At 45.8% G+C, this 15,982-nt stretch overlaps 1 pseudogene; it reads right to left on the bottom strand.

Annotated features, from left to right (window-relative positions):
- The window catches only part of LOC130109981 (uncharacterized), an 87,355-nt pseudogene extending 75,623 nt beyond the window's left edge, over positions 1–11,732 (bottom strand).
- Positions 11,733–15,982: the final 4,250 nt, after the last annotated feature.

Raw genomic sequence — 15,982 nt, 5'->3', positions numbered from 1 at the left:
CTCCCCTTCTCATGTCCCTACACTGGCCCCCAGTAGCTGCTCACATCCAGTTTAAGACTCTGGTGCTCGCCTACAGGGCAGTGAAGGAACAGCTCCTTCCTATCTCCAGGCCATGGTCAAGCCCTACACCCCCGTCCGACCACTTCGCTCTGCTGCCTCGGGACGCCTGGTTGCCCCGTCACTCAGAGGCCCCTGCTGCCGATCGACCCGGTCATGGCTCTTTCCTGTCCTGGCCCCACAGTGGGGGAATGAACTCCCCACTGATGTCAGGACAGCGGAGTCGCTGCCCATCTTTCGGAGCAGGTTGAAAACTCACCTCTTCAAGAACTACCACCCTGTTACTTGTTCTTAGCACTTATTGTATTCACTCTTTAAAAGAAATAAAAAAATGTCTTTCTTGCTCTTTTACTGTAGCACTGGTTTTGCTCTTAGATGCTTGTTTAGATGCACTTATGACCTCTGATGACTAGTAGTTCTCCTGACTTCCTACGTTAAATGATGCTCTTATTGTAAGTCACTTTGGATACAAGCGTCGGCTAAATGACTGTAATGTAATGTAATGTAAGTAAAAAGTATGAGCATATTACACCTGTTATTAGATCTCTGCATTGGCTCCCCGTTAAAACTAGAATTGATTTTAAAATTCTTTTACTTGTATACAAAGCGCTAAATAGCCTTGCACCACGATATATAAAAGACATGTTAATTCCTTATCAACCAGCAAGAACTCTCAGGTCCAATGGCAGTGGTCTTTTAGCCATCCAGTACAGTCAGGTGAGACACTGTATTGTTTATGAGGGTGGGAGTACCTGCGGTCAGGTGAGACACTGTACTGTTTATAAGGGTGGGGACACCTGCAGTCAGGTGAGACACTGTATTGTTTATAAGGGTGGGGACACCTGCAGTCAGGTGAGACACTGTACTGTTTATAAGGGTGGGGACACCTGCAGTCAGGTGAGACACTGTACTGTTTATAAGGGTGGGGACACCTGCAGTCAGGTGAGACACTGTATTGTTTATAAGGGTGGGGACACCTGCAGTCAGGTGAGACACTGTACTGTTTATAAGGGTGGGGACACCTGCAGTCAGGTGAGACACTGTACTGTTTATAAGGGTGGGGACACCTGCGGTCAGGTGAGACACTGTACTGTTTATAAGGGTGGGAGTACCTGCGGTCAGGTGAGACACTGTACTGTTTATAAGGGTGGGGACACCTGCAGTCAGGTGAGACACTATTGTTTATAAGGGTGGGGACACCTGCAGTCAGGTGAGACACTGTACTGTTTATAAGGGTGGGGACACCTGCAGTCAGGTGAGACTGAAGAGGTCACTCAGATGATGATGAAAGGTTTCTGTCAGTAAACGTTGTGTCCAGATGAACTGGTTCAACCTTGTGTGATGTGTGTGATGTGTATCTTTAGTGTCTGTGTGATGTGTGTGATGTGTATCTTTAGTGTGTGTGTGATGTGTATCTTTAGTGTGTGTGTGATGTGTATCTTTAGTGTGTGTGTGATGTGTATCTTTAGTGTCTGTGTGATGTGTGTGATGTGTATCTTTAGTGTCTGTGTGATGTGTGTGATGTGTATCTTTAGTGTCTGTGTGATGTGTGTCTTTAGTGTCTTTGTGGTGATTAATCTGTATCTACTTTGGCAACATTGTTTTTCCTGTCAGTACAACAACAGATCTTGAGTTGGGGGGAAAAGAAACACAGACATGACTTGGTGATAATCTAGTGGGACTCCGTCCGTCGGTCTGGGCCCAGGTGGGGGTATGTTGTGGGGTGGGGGAGGCGACTTGAAGACAAAGGGGTTGTCACATCCCCTCCCCCAACAAGAGGAGAACACTGGGGGGTCCGGGACTGGGAGGAGAAAGGGAGCTGGAGGATGGTACAGCGCCTCACATTCCTCTGGGAATGAACCCTCACACACACACACACAGTCTGTTCTCCTTTTACCCCCCCCCCACACACACACAGTCTGTTCTCCTTTTACCCCCCCCCCACACACACACAGTCTGTTCTCCTTTTAACCCCCCCCCCCACACACACACAGTCTGTTCTCCTTTTACCCCCCCCCCCACACACACACACGCACGCACACACACACACACAGTCTGTTCTCCTTTTACCCCCCCCCCCACACACACACACAGTCTGTTCTCCTTTTACCCCCCCCACACACACACACACACAGTCTGTTCTCCTTTTACCCCCCCCCCCCCCCACACACACACAAACAGTGTGTGTGATGCAGACCTGATCCATATGGCACGGCTGGAATTGGATGCTGTCAATCATTCTGGTCACTAACCAATCAAAGACATCGACAGAAGGATGAACCAGGTCGTCTGGACACAACGTTTACTGACAGAAACCTTTCATCATCATGAAAGGACCACTTCAGTCTCACCTGACTGCAGGTGTCCCCACCCTTATAAACAGTACAGTGTCTCACCTGACTGCAGGTGTCCCCACCCTTATAAACAGTACAGTGTCTCACCTGACTGCAGGTGTCCCACCCTTATAAACAATACAGTGTCTCACCTGACTGCAGGTGTCCCCACCCTTATAAACAGTACAGTGTCTCACCTGACTGCAGGTGTCCCCACCCTTATAAACAATACAGTGTCTCACCTGACTGCAGGTGTCCCCACCCTTATAAACAATACAGTGTCTCACCTGACTGCAGGTGTCCCCACCCTTATAAACAGTACAGTGTCTCACCTGACTGCAGGTGTCCCACCCTTATAAACAATACAGTGTCTCACCTGACTGCAGGTGTCCCCACCCTTATAAACAGTACAGTGTCTCACCTGACTGCAGGTGTCCCCACCCTTATAAACAATAGTGTCTCACCTGACTGCAGGTGTCCCACCCTTATAAACAATACAGTGTCTCACCCTTATAAACAATACAGTGTCTCACCTGACTGCAGGTGTCCCACTCTTATAAACAATAGTGTCTCACCTGACTGCAGGTGTCCCCACCCTTATAAACAATAGTGTCTCACCTGACTGCAGGTGTCCCCACCCTTATAAACAATAGTGTCTCACCTGACTGCAGGTGTCCCCACCCTTATAAACAAGCGCTTTCCTCTCTGCTACTGTGCAGCTGGCAAACCAGACACAGATGCAGTAGGTCAGTGTGCTCTCTATGGAGCGGCGGTGGAAGGACACAGGCAGTGAGGTGGTAATGTCGTCCTTCCTGAGGATCCTCATGAAGGAGAGTCTCTGCTGTGCCTTCTTAACCAGCTCTGTGGTGTTAACGCTCCACAGCGCTGGTAACGACTAGTTTCATATGCAAATATGGGCGTGACAATTAACTAGAGTTACAGTGGCCATGACTACTATTCACAGAGGATTGGGGAATAGTTGCAGTCACAGCGTTGTAAGATGGTGACAGATGGACTCTTACCCCCCACCCCCGTTTTAGGGATGGTCGTCCCCTCTTCACATAGATGGCCACTTTGACTCCCCATTCAAACCAGTGTTCCTCCCTATCAAGGATGGTCACATCCTCATCCTTGAAAGAGTGGCTACTGGTCTGTAGATGGTGTAGACTGTAGAGTCCTGGCCTGTAGATGGTGTAGACTGTAGAGTCCTGGTATGTAGATGGTTTAGACTGTGGAGTCCTGGTCTGTAGATGGTGTAGACTGTGGTGTCCTGGTCTGTAGATGGTGTAGACTGTGGAGTCCTGGTCTGACATGTTAGCTCTCCTGTGTTGTGCCACCCTCTTGGCCAGCGTCTGTTTAGTTTCTCCAGTGTACAAGTCACGACAACCCTCCTGGTACTTAACAGCTACACTATATTGCTCTGTTTGTGCCGGGGGACCTGATCCTTGGGCTGGACCAACATTTTGGTGCAGTGTGTTTTGGGGTTTGAAAGCAACTGAATCTCAACTGTTCCGACACTCCCACCCCATACAGAATCACCACTGGTTTACACTAGGACAGCTGTTGTCCTCCTCCTCTCTTCCATCAGCTGGTGCACTGTTTGGGGTCTTCCTGGCTTTGACCAACACCCAGTTAGGGTAACCACACTTAACCAGGACCTGTTTAATGTGGGATTTCTCCTCTTCCCCGGCTGCTGTGTCGGTGGGGACGTTGTCAGCTCGGTGGTCCAGCGTCCTGATGACTCCTAGTTTGTGCTCCAGTGGATGATGAGAGTCAAACCTTAAGTACTGATCAGTATGTGTTGGCCATCTAAGTTTGTCCCTTCTAAGATACTGTCACACTTCCCTTGTGTACCTTGTGTGTTATGGTTATGCTGATTCCGGGGTTCTGACAAGAATACATCTGCCCACATGAACTACTCCATCTCATGCCTCTTCATTAGAAGTTATACTCAAGTGAAAGTAGAGGTATACAACAAGTATGTGTTGGTTTACTATAAACATCAACAATCAAATGTCCCCCATCACCAACTGCAATGTCACAGTGTAAGAAGGCTACCCTGTCATGTTCCACATCCTCCCTGGTGAACTTGATGTGGTGTCCACAGAGGTAATGTGGTTGGTGAAATGTGCTACATCCTGAGATTTAATGTTAACCCAGGTGTTGTCCACAAATCTGAACCATTGGCTACGTGGTGTCCCTGGATAGGACATCAGAGCCCCTTTTCCACTTCCTCCATATACAAGTTGGCCACTACAGGTGAGACTGGGGAACCCATAGCGCCCCCATGCCTCTGCCTATAGTACTGCCCCCTGTATGTGAAGTACGTGGACTGAACACACAGCTTCAGGAGCAGACACACTTGGCCAGTGTTCAGGGTGGTCCTAGTGCTAAGGGTGGGGTCGTCCTGTAATTTCATACAGCTTGTTTTCTGATGACCCGCGAGATTCAGATGGAGGACAGGAAGTGAAAAGTAGGATGGACGAGATGGAGCTAGTTTAGACGATACTATGAGAGAAAGGTGTGAACAGGAAGTAAGACATGTTGGACATGGTCCTTAGGTTATGAAGAGTGATGTTTTTGACGAAGTGGTCGCTGCACACACACACACACACACACACACACACACACACACACACACACACACACACACACACACACACACACACACACACACACACACACACACACACACACAGACGACGGTTCCAAGCCGTTTTTCCCGGCGTTTTCGGTCCGTTTCTTGCATTATTCCCCCTCATGAACAACAACTTTTGGTCCTCAATAAAAACCCCCTGTGGCTTCTCAGTTAGTGACACCAAACATAGGCATTTCGAACGTTTGTGATAGTGCTTCCTGTGTAGAAAACCACTTCCTGCCCTCCATCTGTACTTCGTGACGTCATGTGCAAACAACATGGACTACCTCCACTGCTTCATCAACAGGAACACACGTAAAGAGAGGCTTGACATCATAAGAGACCATTGTTATGTCCTCTCCATTATAATGTCCCTCACCTTAGCCACGTAATGATGTCCTCACCTTGTCCTCACCTTATCCACATAATGATGTCCTCACCTTGTCCCTCACCTTATCCACATAATGATGTCCTCACCTTATCCACATAATGATGTCCCTCACCTTATCCACATAATGATGTCCCTCACCTTATCCACATAATGATGTCCTCACCTTATCCACATAATGATGTCCCTTACCTTATCCACATAATGATGTCCTCACCTTATCCACATAATGATGTCCTCACCTTATCCACATAACTATGTCCTCACCTTATCCACATAATGTCTTCACCTTATCCACATAATGATGTCCCTCACCTTATCCACATAACTATGTCCTCAACTTATCCACATAATGATGTCCTCACCTTATCCACATAATGATGTCCTCACCTTATCCACATAATGATGTCCCTCACCTTATCCACATAATGATGTCCTCACCTTATCCACATAATGATGTCCTCACCTTATCCACATAATGATGTCCCTCACCTTATCCACATAATGATGTCCTCACCTTGTCCCTCACCTTATCCACATAATGATGTCCTCACCTTATCCACATAATGATGTCCTCATCTTATCCACATAACTGTCTTCATCTTATTCACATAATGATGTCCTCACCTTGTCCCTCACCTTATCCACATAATGATGTCCCTCACCTTATCCACATAACTGTCTTCACCTTATTCACATAATGATGTCCTCACCTTATCTACATAATGATGTCCCTCACCTTATTCAAATAATGATGTCCTCACCTTATCCACATAATGATGTCCTCACCTTATCCACATAATGATGTCCCTCACCTTATCCACATAATGATGTCCCTCACCTTATCCACATAATGATGTCCTCATCTTATCCACATAACTATGTCTTCACCTTATTCACATAATGATGTCCTCACCTTGTCCCTCACCTTATCCACATAATGATGTCCCTCACCTTATCCACATAACTATGTCTTCCCCTTATTCACATAATGATGTCCTCACCTTATCCACATAATGATGTCCTCACCTTGTCCCTCACCTTATCCACATAATGATGTCCCTCACCTTATCCACATAATGATGTCCTCACCTTATCCACATAACTATGTCTTCACCTTATTCACATAATGATGTCCCTCACCTTATCCACATAATGATGTCCTCACCTTATCCACATAACTATGTCTTCACCTTATTCACATAATGATGTCCTCACCTTATCCACATAATGATGTCCTCACCTTATTCACATAATGATGTCCTCACCTTATCCACATAATGATGTCCTCACCTTATCCACATAATGATGTCCCTCACCTTATCCACATAATGATGTCCCCCACCTTATCCACATAATGATGTCCTCACCTTTTCCCTCACCTTATCCACATAATGATGTCCTCACCTTATCCACATAATGATGTCCTCACCTTATCCACATAACTATGTCTTCACCTTATTCACATAATGATGTCCTCACCTTATCCACATAATGATGTCCTCACCTTATTCACATAATGATGTCCTCACCTTATCCACATAATGATGTCCCTCACCTTATCCACATAATGATGTCCCCCACCTTATCCACATAATGATGTCCTCACCTTTTCCCTCACCTTATCCACATAATGATGTCCTCACCTTATCCACATAATGATGTCCTCATCTTATCCACATAACTATGTCTTCACCTTATTCACATAATGATGTCCTCACCTTGTCCCTCACCTTATCCACATAATGATGTCCCTCACCTTATCCACATAACTATGTCTTCACCTTATTCACATAATGATGTCCTCACCTTATCCACATAATGATGTCCTCACCTTGTCCCTCACCTTATCCACATAATGATGTCCCTCACCTTATCCACATAACTATGTCTTCACCTTATTCACATAATGATGTCCCTCACCTTATCCACATAATGATGTCCTCACCTTATTCACATAATGATGTCCTCACCTTATCCACATAATGATGTCCTCACCTTATCCACATAATGATGTCCCTCACCTTATCCACATAATGATGTCCCCCACCTTATCCACATAATGATGTCCTCACCTTGTCCCTCACCTTATCCACATAATGATGTCCTCACCTTGTCCCTCACCTTATCCACATAATGATGTCCTCACCTTATCCACATAATGATGTCCTCACCTTATCCACATAACTATGTCCTCACCTTATCCACATAATGATGTCCCTCACCTTATCCACATAATGATGTCCCTCACCTTATCCACATAACTATGTCCTCACCTTATCCACATAATGATGTCCTCACCTTATCTACATAATCTTGTCCCTCACCTTATCCACATAATGATGTCCCTCACCTTATCCACATAATGATGTCCTCACCTTGTCCCTCACCTTATCTACATAATGATGTCCTCACCTTATCCACATAATGATGTCCTCATCTTATCCACATAACTATGTCTTCACCTTATTCACATAATGATGTCCTCACCTTATCCACATAATGATGTCCCTCACCTTATCCACATAACTATGTCTTCACCTTATTCACATAATGATGTCCTCACCTTATCCACATAATGATGTCCCTCACCTTATCCACATGATGTCCTCACCTTATCCACATAATGATGTCCTCACCTTATCCACATAATGATGTCCCTCACCTTATCCACATAATGATGTCCCTCACCTTATCCACATAATGATGTCCTCACCTTGTCCCTCACCTTATCCACATAATGATGTCCTCACCTTATCCACATAATGATGTCCTCATCTTATCCACATAACTATGTCTTCACCTTATTCACATAATGATGTCCTCACCTTGTCCCTCACCTTATCCACATAATGATGTCCCTCACCTTATCCACATAACTATGTCTTCACCTTATTCACATAATGATGTCCTCACCTTATCCACATAATGATGTCCTCACCTTGTCCCTCACCTTATCCACATAATGATGTCCCTCACCTTATCCACATAATGATGTCCTCACCTTATTCACATAATGATGTCCCTCACCTTATCCACATAATGATGTCCTCACCTTATCCACATAACTATGTCTTCACCTTATTCACATAATGATGTCCTCACCTTATCCACATAATGATGTCCTCACCTTATTCACATAATGATGTCCTCACCTTATCCACATAATGATGTCCTCACCTTATCCACATAATGATGTCCCTCACCTTATCCACATAATGATGTCCCCCACCTTATCCACATAATGATGTCCTCACCTTGTCCCTCACCTTATCCACATAATGATGTCCTCACATTATCCACATAACTATGTCTTCACCTTATCCACATAATGATGTCCTCATCTTATCCACATAATGATGTCCTCGCCTTATCCACATAATGATGTCCCTCACCTTATCCACATAATGATGTCCCCCACCTTATCCACATAATGATGTCCTCACCTTGTCCCTCACATTATCCACATAACTATGTCTTCACCTTATCCACATAATGATGTCCTCATCTTATCCACATAATGATGTCCCTCACCTTATCCACATAATGATGTCCCTCACCTTATCCACATAATGATGTCCCTCACCTTATCCACATAATGATCTCTCACCTTATCCACATAATGATGTCCCTCACCTTATCCACATAATATCCCTCACCTTATCCACATAATGTCCCTCACCTTATCCACATAATGTCTTCACCTTATCCACATAATGTCTTCACCCTATCCACATAATATCCCTCACCTTATCCACATAATGATGTCCCTCACCTTGTCCCTCAGCTTATCCACATAACGATGTCCTCACCTTATCCACATAATAATGTCCCTCACCTTGTCCCTCACCTTATCCACATAATGATGTCCTCACCTTATCCACATAATGGCGTCCCTCACTTTATCCACATAATGATGTCCTCATCTTATCCACATAATGATGTCCTCACCTTATCCACATAACTATGTCTTCACCTTATCCACATAATGATGTCCCTCACCTTATCCACATAATGATGTCCCTCACCTTATCCACATAATGATGTCCCTCACCTTATCCACATAATTATGTCCCCCGCCTTATCCACATAATGATGTCCTCACCTTGTCCCTCACCTTATCCACATAATGATGTCCTCACATTATCCACATAACTATGTCTTCACCTTATCCACATAATGATGTCCTCATCTTATCCACATAATGATGTCCCTCACCTTATCCACATAATGATGTCCCTCACCTTATCCACATAATGATCTCCCACCTTATCCACATAATGATGTCCCTCACCGTATCCACGTCTTCACCTTATCCACATAATATCCCTCACCTTATCCACATAATGATGTCCCTCACCGTATCCACATAATGTCTTCACCTTATCCACATAATGATGTCCCTCACCTTGTCCCTGACCTTATCCACATAATGATGTCCTCACCTTATCCACATAACTATGTCGTCACCTTATTCACATAATGATGTCCTCACCTTATCCACATAATGATGTCCTCACCTTGTCCCTCACCTTATCCACATAATTATGTCCTCATCTTATCCACATAATGTCTTCACCTTATCCACATAATGATGTCCCTCACCTTATCCACATAATGATGTCCTCGCCTTATCCACATAATGGTGTCCCTCACTTTATCCACATAATGATGTCCTCACCTTATCCACATAATAATGTCCCTCACCTTGTCCCTCACCTTATCCACAACATCCATAGTGTTGTGAATGTGGTGTTCCTTATTGTCTACCAGCGGGTTAAGAACAGATGCCAGAACCTTAGAGAGGTTGCAGGTCACTGAGTTAATCATACACACAATAGGCCGTAGTGGCACATCCTGTTTATGTATCTTAGGTAAACCATACAGACTAGGTGTAGCGCCCCCTGGGTATAATAGCATTGTTCTGTTCTAGCAGCTTCAGACAATCTGTCAGCTTTTCTTGTGACCACTGCCTGGACCTGTTTCAGGGATCATAAGTCTTCATGTTGCTGAGTGGCGTCATAACTTTCTCATGATAGTGCGTCTGGTTTAATACCTTTGTCTGCTGGACGATGATGATGTCATTGTCCTTCCTGAGAGTCGTGAGAGCATTCCTCTCACCTCTGCTGATGTTGGACAACAGCGGCCTCGCATTGCTGAGGCAGGCTAAAACTTCCACCCGCAGTTGCTCAGCTTCTGGGTCCATGATGTTGTTGTTTTTACAGATCTCCGATTCCATGGCTGGGACCAGTTCAACAAGCGAAATCTGCCTCAGCTAACAGAAAAATTCTGCCCCTTTATAAGAGTCAGCTGAGACCGACAAGGTCACTTAGATGAGAGATGACCCACTTCCCCCAGTAAATGCTGTGTCCACATGAACTGATTACACTTCCTGTGATTTACTTACCTTGATTATTGAGCATGCACCAAGTCCTGTATGGACAGCTTCATCTAGGCCACCGGTCCGCAGGTGCTCAGAAGAAGCAATAGAAAGACCAGCTAAAAATATGGCTGAAGAAGTGTTGTATCGACCCCTTGAGACTGGAGCCAGCTGCCATCAACCGTTCCAAGTGGCGGGAGATCTGCCACAGAGGTGTAGAACAGCTGGAGATGGAGAGGAATGTGAAAAAAACAACATTAAAGATTGAGGAGACACAAAACCATGCCTGCCCCCACTGACTCACACTTCATATGCCAACGTGCAATAAAACTTGTGGATCAAGAACTGGACTCTACAGTCATCGAAGACCACACCGTTAACCAGGAGGAAGAACTGGACTCTAGAGTCATCAAAGAACGCACCATTAACGAGGAGGAAGAACTGGACTCTACAGTCATCAAAGAACACACTGTTAACCAGGAGGAAGAACTGGACTCTACAGTCATCAAAGACCACACCGGTTATGAGAAGGAAGAACTGGACTCTACAGTCATCAAAACCACACCATTAACAGGGTGGAAGAACTGGACTCCAAAGTCATCAAAGACCACACCGTTAACCAGGAGGAAGAACTGGACTCTAGAGTCATCAAAGAACACACCATTAACGAGGAGGAAGAAATGGACTCTACAGTCATCAAAGAACACACCGTTAACCAGGAGGAAGAACTGGACTCTACAGTCATCAAAGACCATACCGGTTATGAGAAGGAAGAACTGGACTCTACAGTCATCAAAACCACACCATTAACAGGGAGGAAGAACTGGACTCCAAAGTCATCAAAGACCACACCGTTAACCAGGAGGAAGAACTGGACTCTAGAGTCATCAAAGAACGCACCATTAACGAGGAGGAAGAAATGGACTCTACAGTCATCAAAGAACACACCGTTAACCAGGAGGAAGAACTGGACTCTACAGTCATCAAAGACCACACCGTTAACCAGGAGGAAGAACTGGACCCTACAGTCCTCAAAGACCACACCGTTAACCAGGAGGAAGAACTGGAGATGGAGAGGAATGTGAAAAAAACAACAGTAAAGATTGAGGAGACACAAAACCATGCCTGTCCCCACTGACTCACACTTCACATGCCAACGTGCAATAAAACTTGTGGATCAAGAACTGGACTCCACAGTCATCGAAGACCATACAGTTAACCAGGAGGGCGAACTGGACTCTACAGTCATCAAAGACTACACCATTAACCAGGAGGAAGAACTGGACGGTACAGTCATCAAAGACCACACCGATAACGAGGAGGAAGGACTGGACTCTACAGTCATCAAAGACCAGACATTTAACCAGGAGGAAGAACTGGACTCTACAGTCATCAAAGACCAGACTTTCAACCAGGAGGAAGAACTGGACTCTACAGTCATCAAAGAACACAGTGTTAACGAGGAGGAAGAACTGGACTCTACAGTCATCAAAGACCACACCGTTAACCAGGAGGAAGAACTGGACTCTACAGTCATCAAAGACCAGACATTTAACCAGGAGGAAGAACTGGACCCTACAGTCATCAAAGAACACACCGTTAACGAGGGGGAAGAACTGGACTCTACAGTCATCAAAGACCACACCGTTAACCAGGAGGAAGAACTGGACCCTACAGTCATCAAAGACCACACCGTTAACCAGGAGGAAGAACTGGACCCTACAGTCATCAAAGACCACACCGTTAAGGAGGGGGAAGAACTGGACTCTACAGTCATCAAAACCACACCGTTAACCAGGAGGAAGAACTGGACCCTACAGTCATCAAAGACTACACCGTTAACGGGGAGGAAGAACTGGACCCTACAGTCATCAAAGAACACACCTTTAACCATGAGGAAGAACTGGACCCTACAGTCATCAAAGACCACACCGTTAACCAGGAGGAAGAACTGCACCCTACAATCATCAAAGACCACACCGTTAACCAGGAGGAAGAACTGGACCCTACAGTCATCAAAGACCACACCGTTAACCAGGAGGAAGAACTGGACTCTAGAGTCATCAAAGAACGCACCATTAACGAGGAGGAAGAACTGGACTCTACAGTCATCAAAGAACACACTGTTAACCAGGAGGAAGAACTGGACTCTACAGTCATCAAAGACCACACCGGTTATGAGAAGGAAGAACTGGACTCTACAGTCATCAAAACCACACCATTAACAGGGAGGAAGAACTGGACTCCAAAGTCATCAAAGACCACACCGTTAACCAGGAGGAAGAACTGGACTCTAGAGTCATCAAAGAACGCACCATTAACGAGGAGGAAGAAATGGACTCTACAGTCATCAAAGAACACACCGTTAACCAGGAAGAAGAACTGGACTCTACAGTCATCAAAGACCACACCGGTTATGAGAAGGAAGAACTGGACTCTACAGTCATCAAAACCACACCATTAAAAGGGAGGAAGAACTGGACTCCAAAGTCATCAAAGACCGCACCGTTAACCAGGAGGAAGAACTGGACTCTAGAGTCATCAAAGAACGCACCATTAACGAGGAGGAAGAAATGGACTCTACAGTCATCAAAGAACACACCGTTAACCAGGAGGAAGAACTGGACTCTACAGTCATCAAAGACCACACCGTTAACCAGGAGGAAGAACTGGACCCTACAGTCATCAAAGACCACACCGTTAACCAGGAGGAAGAACTGGAGATGGAGAGGAATGTGAAAAAAACAACAGTAAAGATTGAGGAGACACAAAACCATGCCTGTCCCCACTGACTCACACTTCACATGCCAACGTGCAATAAAACTTGTGGATCAAGAACTGGACTCCACAGTCATCGAAGACCATACAGTTAACCAGGAGGGCGAACTGGACTCTACAGTCATCAAAGACTACACCATTAACCAGGAGGAAGAACTGGACGGTACAGTCATCAAAGACCACACCGATAACGAGGAGGAAGGACTGGACTCTACAGTCATCAAAGACCAGACATTTAACCAGGAGGAAGAACTGGACTCTACAGTCATCAAAGACCAGACATTTAACCAGGAGGAAGAACTGGACTCTACAGTCATCAAAGAACACAGTGTTAACGAGGAGGTAAGAACTGGACTCTACAGTAATCAAAGAACACACCTTTAACGAGGAGGAAGAACTGGACTCTACAGTCATCAAAGACCACACAGTTAACGAGGGGGAAGAACTGGACTCTACAGTCATCAAAACCACACCATTAACCAGGAGGAAGAACTGGACCCTACAGTCATCAAAGACCACACCGTTAACCAGGAGGAAGAACTGGACCCTACAATCATCAAAGACCACACCTTTAACCATGAGGAAGAACTGGACCCTACAGTCATCAAAGACCACACCGTTAACCAGGAGGAAGAACTGGACCCTACAATCATCAAAGACCACACCGTTAACCAGGAGGAAGAACTGGACCCTACAGTCATCAAAGACCACACCGTTAACGAGCGGAAAGAACTGGACTCTACAGATATCAATGACCACACCGTTAATGAGGAGGGACGTCGTCATCACACTCCATGAACTACCAGCAAGTGTGTGTGTGTGTTTGTGTGTGTGTGTGTGTTTGTGTCGGCCCTGTGATGGCTTGTCCAGGGTGTCTCACCGCCTGCTGCCCAGTGGCTGCCTGGATAGGCTCCAGTATCTCCGTGACCCTGAGAGCAGGGTAAGCGGTTTGGATAATGGATGGATGGATGAATCGCCACAACCACACAAGGTCTTGATCATACAGTCACACCCGCGCACAAAAATACTGGGCTGATAGGTCGAGTAGTACACACACACGCGCACAATTCCCCTCCAGGCTGCCGCCTGGCCAAACCGTCCTCATTCCCAGGTCATCAGAAGCCGACACGTCATCACGCCCCTTGGCGGTGTGTAATACAGATTCATGACAGCCTGGAGCGTCTGTGTGAGACGCACAAACCCTCAACGAGCCTCCGTCTAAACCACCATCCACGAGCCACGGCCAAATCTGACTCTCAGAGCCTAGGTCTAAACCACCACCCACGGGCCACGGCCATATCTGACGCTGAGAACCTCCGTCTAAACCACCACCCATGGGCCGCGGCCATATCTGACTCTCAGAGCCTACAGTCATCAAAGACCACACCGGTTATGAGAAGGAAGAACTGGACTCTACAGTCATCAAGACCACACCATTAACAGGGAGGAAGAACTGGACTCCAAAGTCATCAAAGACCACACCGTTAACCATGAGGAAGAACTGGACTCTAGAGTCATCAAAGAACGCACCATTAACGAGGAGGAAGAAATGGACTCTACAGTCATCAAAGAACACACCGTTAACCAGGAGGAAGAACTGGACTCTACAGTCATCAAAGACCACACCGTTAACCAGGAGGAAGAACTGGACTCTACAGTCATCAAAGACCACACCGTTAACCAGGAGGAAGAACTGCACCCTACAATCATCAAAGACCACACCGTTAACCAGGAGGAAGAACTGGACCCTACAGTCATCAAAGACCACACCGTTAACCAGGAGGAAGAACTGGACTCTAGAGTCATCAAAGAACGCACCATTAACGAGGAGGAAGAACTGGACTCTACAGTCATCAAAGAACACACTGTTAACCAGGAGGAAGAACTGGACTCTACAGTCATCAAAGACCACACCGGTTATGAGAAGGAAGAACTGGACTCTACAGTCATCAAAACCACACCATTAACAGGGAGGAAGAACTGGACTCCAAAGTCATCAAAGACCACACCGTTAACCAGGAGGAAGAACTGGACTCTAGAGTCATCAAAGAACGCACCATTAACGAGGAGGAAGAAATGGACTCTACAGTCATCAAAGAACACACCGTTAACCAGGAGGAAGAACTGGACTCTACAGTCATCAAAGACCACACCGGTTATGAGAAGGAAGAACTGGACTCTACAGTCATCAAAACCACACCATTAAAAGGGAGGAAGAACTGGACTCCAAAGTCATCAAAGACCGCACCGTTAACCAGGAGGAAGAACTGGACTCTAGAGTCATCAAAGAACGCACCATTAACGAGGAGGAAGAAATGGACTCTACAGTCATCAAAGAACACACCGTTAACCAGGAGGAAGAACTGGACTCTACAGTCATCAAAGACCACACCGTTAACCAGGAGGAA

Source organism: Lampris incognitus, chromosome 3 (assembly GCF_029633865.1).
Source record: "Lampris incognitus isolate fLamInc1 chromosome 3, fLamInc1.hap2, whole genome shotgun sequence".
NCBI classification, from domain to species: domain Eukaryota; kingdom Metazoa; phylum Chordata; class Actinopteri; order Lampriformes; family Lampridae; genus Lampris; species Lampris incognitus.
This window is presented reverse-complemented; position numbering and strand designations above follow the sequence as displayed.